Genomic DNA, 9,102 nt, shown 5'->3' on the forward strand with positions numbered 1-9,102 from the left:
AATTAATGCACTGACGTCTCAATTCCACTGACGGCAGATTGGTGCATGAGGCCATAGAGATAACTGTCAATGTGTGTGTGTCACACGTAAATACTAGGAAATTTGTCGATGATGGAATCCTAGTTGTGTTTTAGCGAAACTACGTTCTCACTCAGTATATGGTTAAAACACTTATAAAAATGTTAAATTGAAAACGTAATTTCTTGGTAACTCAAGAGACATTGTTGGTAACACCAGAGATGTGAAAATTCTCGGTCTAAAATTTGATTCGCCCATTACCCCCGCTTAGTATTTGTACAAATAATTACTAAGAACCTACAATGATTGCTTTTTAGGGTTCCATACCTAAAAGGTAAAACGGGACCCTATTACTAAGACTCCGCTGTCCGTCCGTCTGTCACCAGGCTGTATCTCATCAACCGTGATAGCTAGACAGTGGAAATTTTCACAGATGATGTATTTCTGTTGCCGCTATAACAACAAATACTAAAAAGTACGGAACCCTCGGTGGGCGAGTACGACTCGCACTTGTCGGGTTTTTAAATTATCGAATCAATCAACAAAAACAATAACAGGCAGAAAAGTAAAGGTCAAAAACCCTAAAAAGTGTGTGCAGTCTTGCACACCTTGCATCGACCTTGCTTTCGAAATGTTTTTAAACGCAGTACGGTATTGATTAGCGCATTATGCTGTTCACTCTTAACCAAGGATCGAAGTTATTGTATACGATGCGTAAAATTAAGAAAAAAATCGTCCTTCAAATTTGACATCTAATTTAAATAGTTTTTTAGTTCATCGTAATTAATGAATGAATCCTTTCCTCCTATAACACAGTGTACAATAGCAAAGCTTAATATCTTGTAAGGTAATCTACCTACCGTACTATATTATTATCGACATCAATTATTAAATTTATGTCAGAACACGAGAATTTAAGAAAAAACTTCAGTTTTATCACATAATACATAATTATAATGGTGGATTCCCATTTGTCCCCGTCCCATACAATACTTCTTCTTCTTCTTGGTCCTCGCCTTATCCCGTTACGCGGGGTCGGCTTTCTTGATTTTGAGGCGCCATCTATTCCGCTGTTTTGCATCGTCGATTCTTTCATGTCCTTCTGGACGTTAGTGACCATATAATACATGAGGCCAAATACAAAGGGGACCAATGGGAATGATATGTAAGTATGTTGAAGCGTCTATTCCCATCTTTGTCCGGCGGGGACAAATAAGAATACAGAAAAATAATAATGGTGCCTATTGATTTTCTGTTTCTAAATATGGCTTTGGTATCACCAAAGAGAATTGATTGTAATAGAGAGTTAAAGTCTAACCCCCTTATTCATAAACGTCCATCATACCAATACTTACGTCGGAAAGGCACAAACGATTATTAGCGGCTTGTCAACTTTAGTAGACGTTTATGAATAAGGGGGTAAGAAAGAAACGTGCCCCTTAGTTTTTGACATCCAAAACAGAGGTGCTGTACTGCGTCATATATTTTGCGGTCACTGAACTGTCAGACGTCAACTTTTGACAATCAGAGTTACCGCAAAATGTATGGAGCTGTACAGCGCCATTTCGTTTACCTGTCAAATTCGAAATTGTCAATGTACAGGGATAAGTTCGCCTTTGTTGTGTTTAATTTACTCTGTAACTGTGTTTTTATTTCTATGTACGGTCGAGGAAATTGATTCTTTAGCAATTTGCAGTTCAAGTAAATTTAGTTGTACATACTTATGCTATGAGCTTTCCAGTGTAAAGAGAACCACAACCTGCTAAAGAATCAATTTCCTCGACTGTACAATACATACATGTATCTTTGGATTCACGAATACACATACATGTATCTTTGGATTCACGAATACACATACATGTATCTTTGGATTCACGAATACACATACATGTATCTTTGGATTCACGAATACACATACATGTATCTTTGGATTCACGAATACACATACATGTATCTTTGGATTCACGAATACACATACATGTATCTTTGGAATCACGAATACACATACATGTATCTTTGGTTTCACGAATACACATACATGTATCTTTGGATTCACGAATACACATACATGTATCTTTGGATTCACGAATACACATACATGTATCTTTGGATTCACGAATACACATACATGTATCTTTGGAATCACGAATACACATACATGTATCTTTGGATTCACGAATACACATACATGTATCTTTGGAATCACGAATAGAGACGTAATACCTACATATTACATAGATATCATTTAGTGTCCTCAACATGATGACATGCGTTACTAAGCATGTAATTTCGAACCATTAGACAAGGTAGTTTAACGTTATTATGAAAGATTTTTAGATAAAGATAAGTTTTCATTCTACTTCGGTTGATACCAACATCTGCGTCATAATACTTACCCGCTAAAATGAAATCTTAGGTACTTAATTAATGTTTAACAAGCAGAAACGTCTGCGAAGTGGAAAAATTACTGTCTTGGGTGAGACTTGAACTGACGGCATCTGGATCGATACTCCAGCGCTCTACCATCTGAGCCACCAAGACCTCATCCATTTAGAGCGAGAAAAATATATTTTGACCGCAGCAAAGTCACTGTCCGTTGCTACGTCGTACTACGTCGGTGGCAAACAAGCATACGGCCCGTCTGATGGTAAGCAGTCTCCGTAGACTATGTACGCCTGCAACTCCATGCGCGTTGCCGACCCTAACACTCCGCTGCCTCGTTGAGCTGAAGTGGAAATATACACAACTTTAGCGGTCTCAAAAATTTGAAGACGCTGTGTGACAGAAAAAGCAGTTGTTTTGAATGAACATGAACTGACCGTTGCGTGCGTCACTTAGCGTGTTTTTTCCTTTACTTCCGACCGACTGACCTCCGACCGACCTCGACAATGAATTTCTTGTTCGCTATGACCGTGTCGTTGGCCTGCGGCTTAATTTTTTTTTTTTACATGGTAACATTTAGGCACATGGTATTCATTAGGTGCAGGGGTCGCATTATTATCGCCTATCACTATGCCTATCACGTTCTAACAAGTATGTAAGTGCGAAAGTGACAGGCGATGAAAATGCAACCATGCTGCCACCGCTGGTCCCCACCAGTATATCGTTAAATATCTATAATACTAAAACAAATATAAGTTTACATATGTGAAGCATAACGTGACTTTTTGAGTGTGTAACAATAGGGTTGTTTCCATCTACAAATCTTAGGGCAGAATTGTATCCCAATAAATTCTTTTGGATTATAAGAACATGTTAAACTACTTTTAGGGGACCTGTAATGACCATATTTTTGTAAATATTGAATTTAAAATATCTTATGGCACACGTCACGTGACCAAACTCGAAACGTCATTGAAAATTCTGATGACGTCACAACTCTCGGATTGACACTGGACAGCTATAGGCGATAAACAACAAATGATAAATGTCAGTTGACTGTTCGTATCTTCTACGTGTGTTTGTAGTTATGTGTCAAACCGTAAACTGCGACGTCACACAATTTTCAAAGAGCGTTTTGGGCGCGAAAGCATCTGTCAAAATATATTTTGTTAATTTAACATATTTAAAGCCGTTTTTTTGTATAAAAGTTGAATTTTAGGGCAACTTTTAGTTCATATAGAAAGTAATACAAGCGTTTTTAAAAAATTGGAAACAACCCTATTAGGAACAATTTTATATTTAACGTATTAAACAAAGCTTGAAATATTTTACTTAACTATTGGGTAACTAAATTGTGTTTTCTAACATATCAAAAGGTGATGAATTCCGATATAATGTAGTAATATTTCTCGACTTTTTATACCTAGTTCGTGTCATTCAGGATGACGCGCACATTTGTCAAATCAACCTTTAATAACTTGACAATACGGATAAAGGGGTTGGTCTCGGACTGTCTAGAACACAAAATAACTAGTGTAATATTTTGCCTATATCCCTTTTAGTCTACATCGCAAACGGTCTAGAACACAAAATGACTACAATTATTTAGACCTTTATTTATCTACGTATCGTCGATTTACCTTTACGTTAGCGATGTCGACGGAGCCCCGCTACCGCTACCGCGGGGCTCCGTCCACTGTGCGGTTTGGCCTTCGGCCATTAAAAGATAACTAACCTAACCTACCTATAAGTGGTCATTTTGTGTTCTAGACAGTTTGTGATGTAGACTAAAAGGGATATAGGCAAAATATTACACTAGTAATTTTGCGTTCTAGACGGTCCGAGACCAAAGCGGATAAGGCACTATGTTCATGAATGACACGACCTTTACATTGGTTATAAAACCGCAGTAGGTTTTTTTTTTTAATAAGCGCGGATTTTGAACTGAACTGAACTTAACGACACAACGTTTACTTGATCAATGTAAGTTCTTAAACTTCCACTTTCCCTTCTTGAATGGCATTTTTATGAAGGTAGGTAATCGTCATGTCGTAAAAGGTGTCCCAACATCTGTCCTCTTCTGATTACGATAGTCTTTTGTTTATCTTTATTACTGTCAAGTGGGATAACGGGGGACCAAGCGGTAACATTGATAAAGAGAAAGATAGTTTATTTTTTAACTAGGCAATGCGCTTATGAACCTCAAATAAAGCTACGCCGGCTCGAGAAGATTAAAATCCCTTAGAAAATTCAGATTAAGATTAAGATTAAATTGTAGGAGGTATCCCAATATGGGTCCGGCAAGAAACTCGGCGGGATACATCTTATCATTCAAAACATTAAATCTTATAACTTAATATAACAATTTAAATTAATATGGAATTTAAAGAAAGTCATAAAACAAGATACAGTACCTATAGGTACTTTGATGTAGACTGTTTTAGGGTTCCGTACCTCAAAAGGAAAAAACGGACCCTTATAGGATCACTTTGTTGTCCGTCCGTCTGTCTGTTAATACCCTTTTATCCCGGGAACGCGTGGAGGTATCGTCAAGTTAAATTTGTGGTGGTGGGCGAATCTGTCCGGTTTTTTTTCTTGACTACGAACCACTCGTAAATCTAGCTAGTTGTAAAATTAAAAAGATTGTAATAAGTACATTACTGTCAGCCCTATATCATAATAAATAAATATTATAGGACATTATTACACGAATTGACTAAGTCCCACAGTAAGCTCAATAAGGCTTGTGTTGAGGGTACTTAGACAACGATATATATATAATATTTAAATATTTATAAATACTTAAATACATAGAAAACACCCGTGACTCAGGAACAAATGCTCATCACACGAATAAATGCCCTTACCAGGATTTGAACCCGGGACCATCAGCTTCGTATTAGACAGGGTTACTACCCACTAGGCCAAATCGGTCGTCATAAGTGTTCATATAATAATTAGGGAATTTATTTTGTCCCATGTTAGGAGGTCCCAAGAGGGGTACCTCCTGACCCCAGTTAACCCACTTGACGGTATGTATCCAGATATTTTGAAAGTGGCATACTTACATTCTTGTTTGCAAGCAGACGCAAAAAATAAAATACTCTAAATAATAAGTACAATCTGTAGTAAATTTTGATGTGTGTGCGTGTGTGTGTGGTTTGAGGCACCAGTCTATTCGGAGGCGTGGGTTCGCATCCCACCGCTGTCACCATGATGTGAATGAAAAGCGTATTCGATAACAACTGGACTTTAAATCATCTACCCTCTAGTACATATCTACATGATTACCCAGACAAATACAAATACAAATAATTTATTCATAACACCAAGTTACATATTTTAAGTAAAAATATAGTACCTAGTTAATGTAGATGTCACTATGCGAGCAACCAGGAAGTACTATACTTCTATACGGCCAGCCAGTTGTTTCAATGACACGTCTAATTAGTATGTAACACATCACCGTGAGGATAATTTCATACTAAGTCTTCATTTCCACCTGATATGTGCGCGATGTGTTTGTTAAGAAGCAATAGAAAATTGTCAACTAGAGCTGCGCGAGGATAGGTAAATGAAGTGTTTCTAATGGGTATTAAGAAACATCCCTCGTTACGCATCCTCGCAAATCTCTGGTGGAAAAGCAGTCTAAGACTAGAATAGTACATTACGATACAAGTGCGAAAAATAGGAAATTCGAAACGAGTGGCGATAAATTAAAACACGACAGAAGGGAGTGTTTTAAATCGACACGAGTTGCGAATTACCTATTCGCACATGTATCCTACAACGTTGTACAGTACATATGGCCCTTTAAATGTTCGACATAGTATCGTAATATGCAAATTTTCGCACTAGTGCGATAAAGTAGCACCATATGTACTGTAAAAACTATTTACTGCAATTTTCAGGGCAGCCTTATCGAAATACTGTCAAATGTTGAATAAAAAAAAAAACATAGAAAATGTCACAATAACTGTATGGGAACGTCGAATGACTTAATAATAGCCAGTGATCATTGCGATAGGGGCATTAATATTTTTGACCCCCACATTTCTAGGTTTAAGAAATGTTTGACTGACATCCTTTTCTCCTCCTCTCTCACTGACGGGTGACATCAGCTTTGACTTGGGTTATATTTATGACCCCCACATTGCTAGGTTTAAGAAATGTTTGGCTGACATCCTTTTCTCCTCCTCTCTCACTGACGGGTGACATCAGCTTTGACTTGGGTTATATTTATGACCCCCACATTGCTAGGTTTAAGAAATGTTTGACTGACATCCTTTTCTCCTCCTCTCTCACTGACGGGTGACATCAGCTTTGACTTGGGTTATATTTATGACCCCCACATTGCTAGGTTTAAGAAATGTTTGGCTGACATCCTTTTCTCCTCCTCTCTCACTGACGGGTGACATCAGCTTTGACTTGGGTTATATTTATGACCCCCACATTGCTAGGTTTAAGAAATGTTTGGCTGACTTCCTTTTCTCCTCCTCTCTCACTGACGGGTGACATCAGCTTTGACTTGGGTTATATTTATGACCCCCACATTGCTAGGTTTAAGAAATGTTTGGCTGACTTCCTTTTCTCCTCCTCTCTCACTGACGGGTGACATCAGCTTTGAGTTGGGTTTGTTTCATTTGCCGTGTTAAATCTTAATAATGTAAAGTTTAAAGTATATTACTCTGTTATAGTGTAATGTTTAGATAGTTAATTTATTTTTTGATATGGTGTTATATTAATTTGTAACATTTGCGCTTACTTGTAATGCAATGTGTACACTTGTTTTGGATCTCGTGCTAGATTCCAAATGATATGCAATTGTATGTTTCATGATATGGTACGATTTCTGTAAAGTGTACCCAATAAAATAAAATAAAATGTATGCCTTTTTTTTATATACTACGTCGGTGGCAAACAAGCATACGGCCCGTCTGATGGTAAGCAGCCTATGTACGTCTGCAAATCCAGAGGAGGCACATGCGCGTTGCCGACCCTAGCATTTACCCTAGCAACCTTACTAACCGGCAGGAACACAACACTATGAGTAGGGTCTAGTGTTATTTGGCTGCGGTTTTCTGTAAGGTGGAGGTACTTCCCCAGTTGGGCTCCGCTCTAGATCTGGAATGACATCCGCTGTGCTGTGCCCTACCACACAAAGCGAGATGACATTCACAATGCCTATTTGTACTTAACAGTGTCTAACCCTGGCACATTTACGTTGTAAAACAACGTAAATGTACCAGGTACTCGTCATCTCTTTAGGGACTTGTCATCATAATGTTCGATGCCGTCAAAGGAATACAATGGTTGGTTATGACAAATAGGTACCGGGGATGAAATGGCGAAGTAGTCTCAGATATATTTGTTTGTTTTTGCTCATTAATATTGTTTAAAGTGTAATATTGATAGCTTATTATGCAGTGAACTAAATTAGAAGTGTGCAACTAATGAAGAATTAGTCTTGAAACGTGTTTAACCATTCTTTAGAAAATTCGTCGTAGTTACCATTTTAAAAATATTCAATGGTTTAAAATAAAGTACTTACCTATAAGGAAATGGCGCTCATACCCAACAATTTGTAAAGTCTAGCTAGGTATCACTTTACGAAAAGCAACTACCGAACCGAATAGGCGAAATTATCATGAATTGGATGGATGCCATTTTTAAAAGAAGGCAAGTACCAAGAATGCTATCATTGAACTGCTATTTGTCGACCTAGTATTGAATTCCCGTGACTCCTGTATCATATTATGTGGCATTATCCAGCGTTGTATTCGTATCGGAGCATCGTTTATTACGGCGGCTTAATAGGGGCAAGGGTGTGGTGAAAAATGTTGTGGTCACGCGATGGCAAAATTTGTTTAACCCTCGTGCCTTGAAACCCTCGCAACGCTCAAGATTCTATTTTTCTAACCACTCGCTACGCTCGTGGTTCAATTCTGAAATCTTTTGCTTGCTCGATTATCAACATTTTTCACCATACCAACGCAAGTAAAATATGAACTGTAAAATATTAAATAAAATCAAAGCACGTCAATTCAAAATGAATGTTATTCAATATTTATCATTAAAAATCATCATTTAAAAGTCAATTCTCCTAGCCAACATAAGGAAACAACTCAAAATTTGTATTTAATTACTTTGCCCCACATTTATCATACAACTTTCTCATCAGTTTTTGAACAATCAAAAGAGCCTTTACCAGTTAGTGTGATGAAAAATGCTATTCGACTTTGAAATCAAGATACTCGTAATATGGTAATTCCGCTCGCTACATGAGGATCAATTTAGATGCGTTCATTCATGATGGTTTTCCACACTTTTGATTTATATTACATAATAACTACCTACATTGCAGGTCAGTTTTTCACTCACTTTGTAGCTTTATGTTTTCATTATACCGTAGGTACGATGAAATAAATTTAACTGACTCTACCACCGGACTATTGCATGACCCATCTTTTGAGTTAACATGGAGAGATTTTTTTTGGTATAAACTTATAATGGCTCCCCTGACGGCCGGGTTAAAAATTTGCCAGCTTATATTTAACCGTTAAATTGACAGAGAGTCATAAATTAATTGGGTAGGACGCTGGTCGTCAGGAGGATTTTTTTTGTACGCCTGGCTTAAAAGTTCTTAGTAACCTAATGTTTTACCTTTTATCTGATCAATTTATGTCTTCCGCGATTACCTGT

Source organism: Cydia pomonella, chromosome 2, assembly GCF_033807575.1.
Source record: "Cydia pomonella isolate Wapato2018A chromosome 2, ilCydPomo1, whole genome shotgun sequence".
Classification (NCBI taxonomy): Eukaryota; Metazoa; Arthropoda; class Insecta; order Lepidoptera; family Tortricidae; genus Cydia; species Cydia pomonella.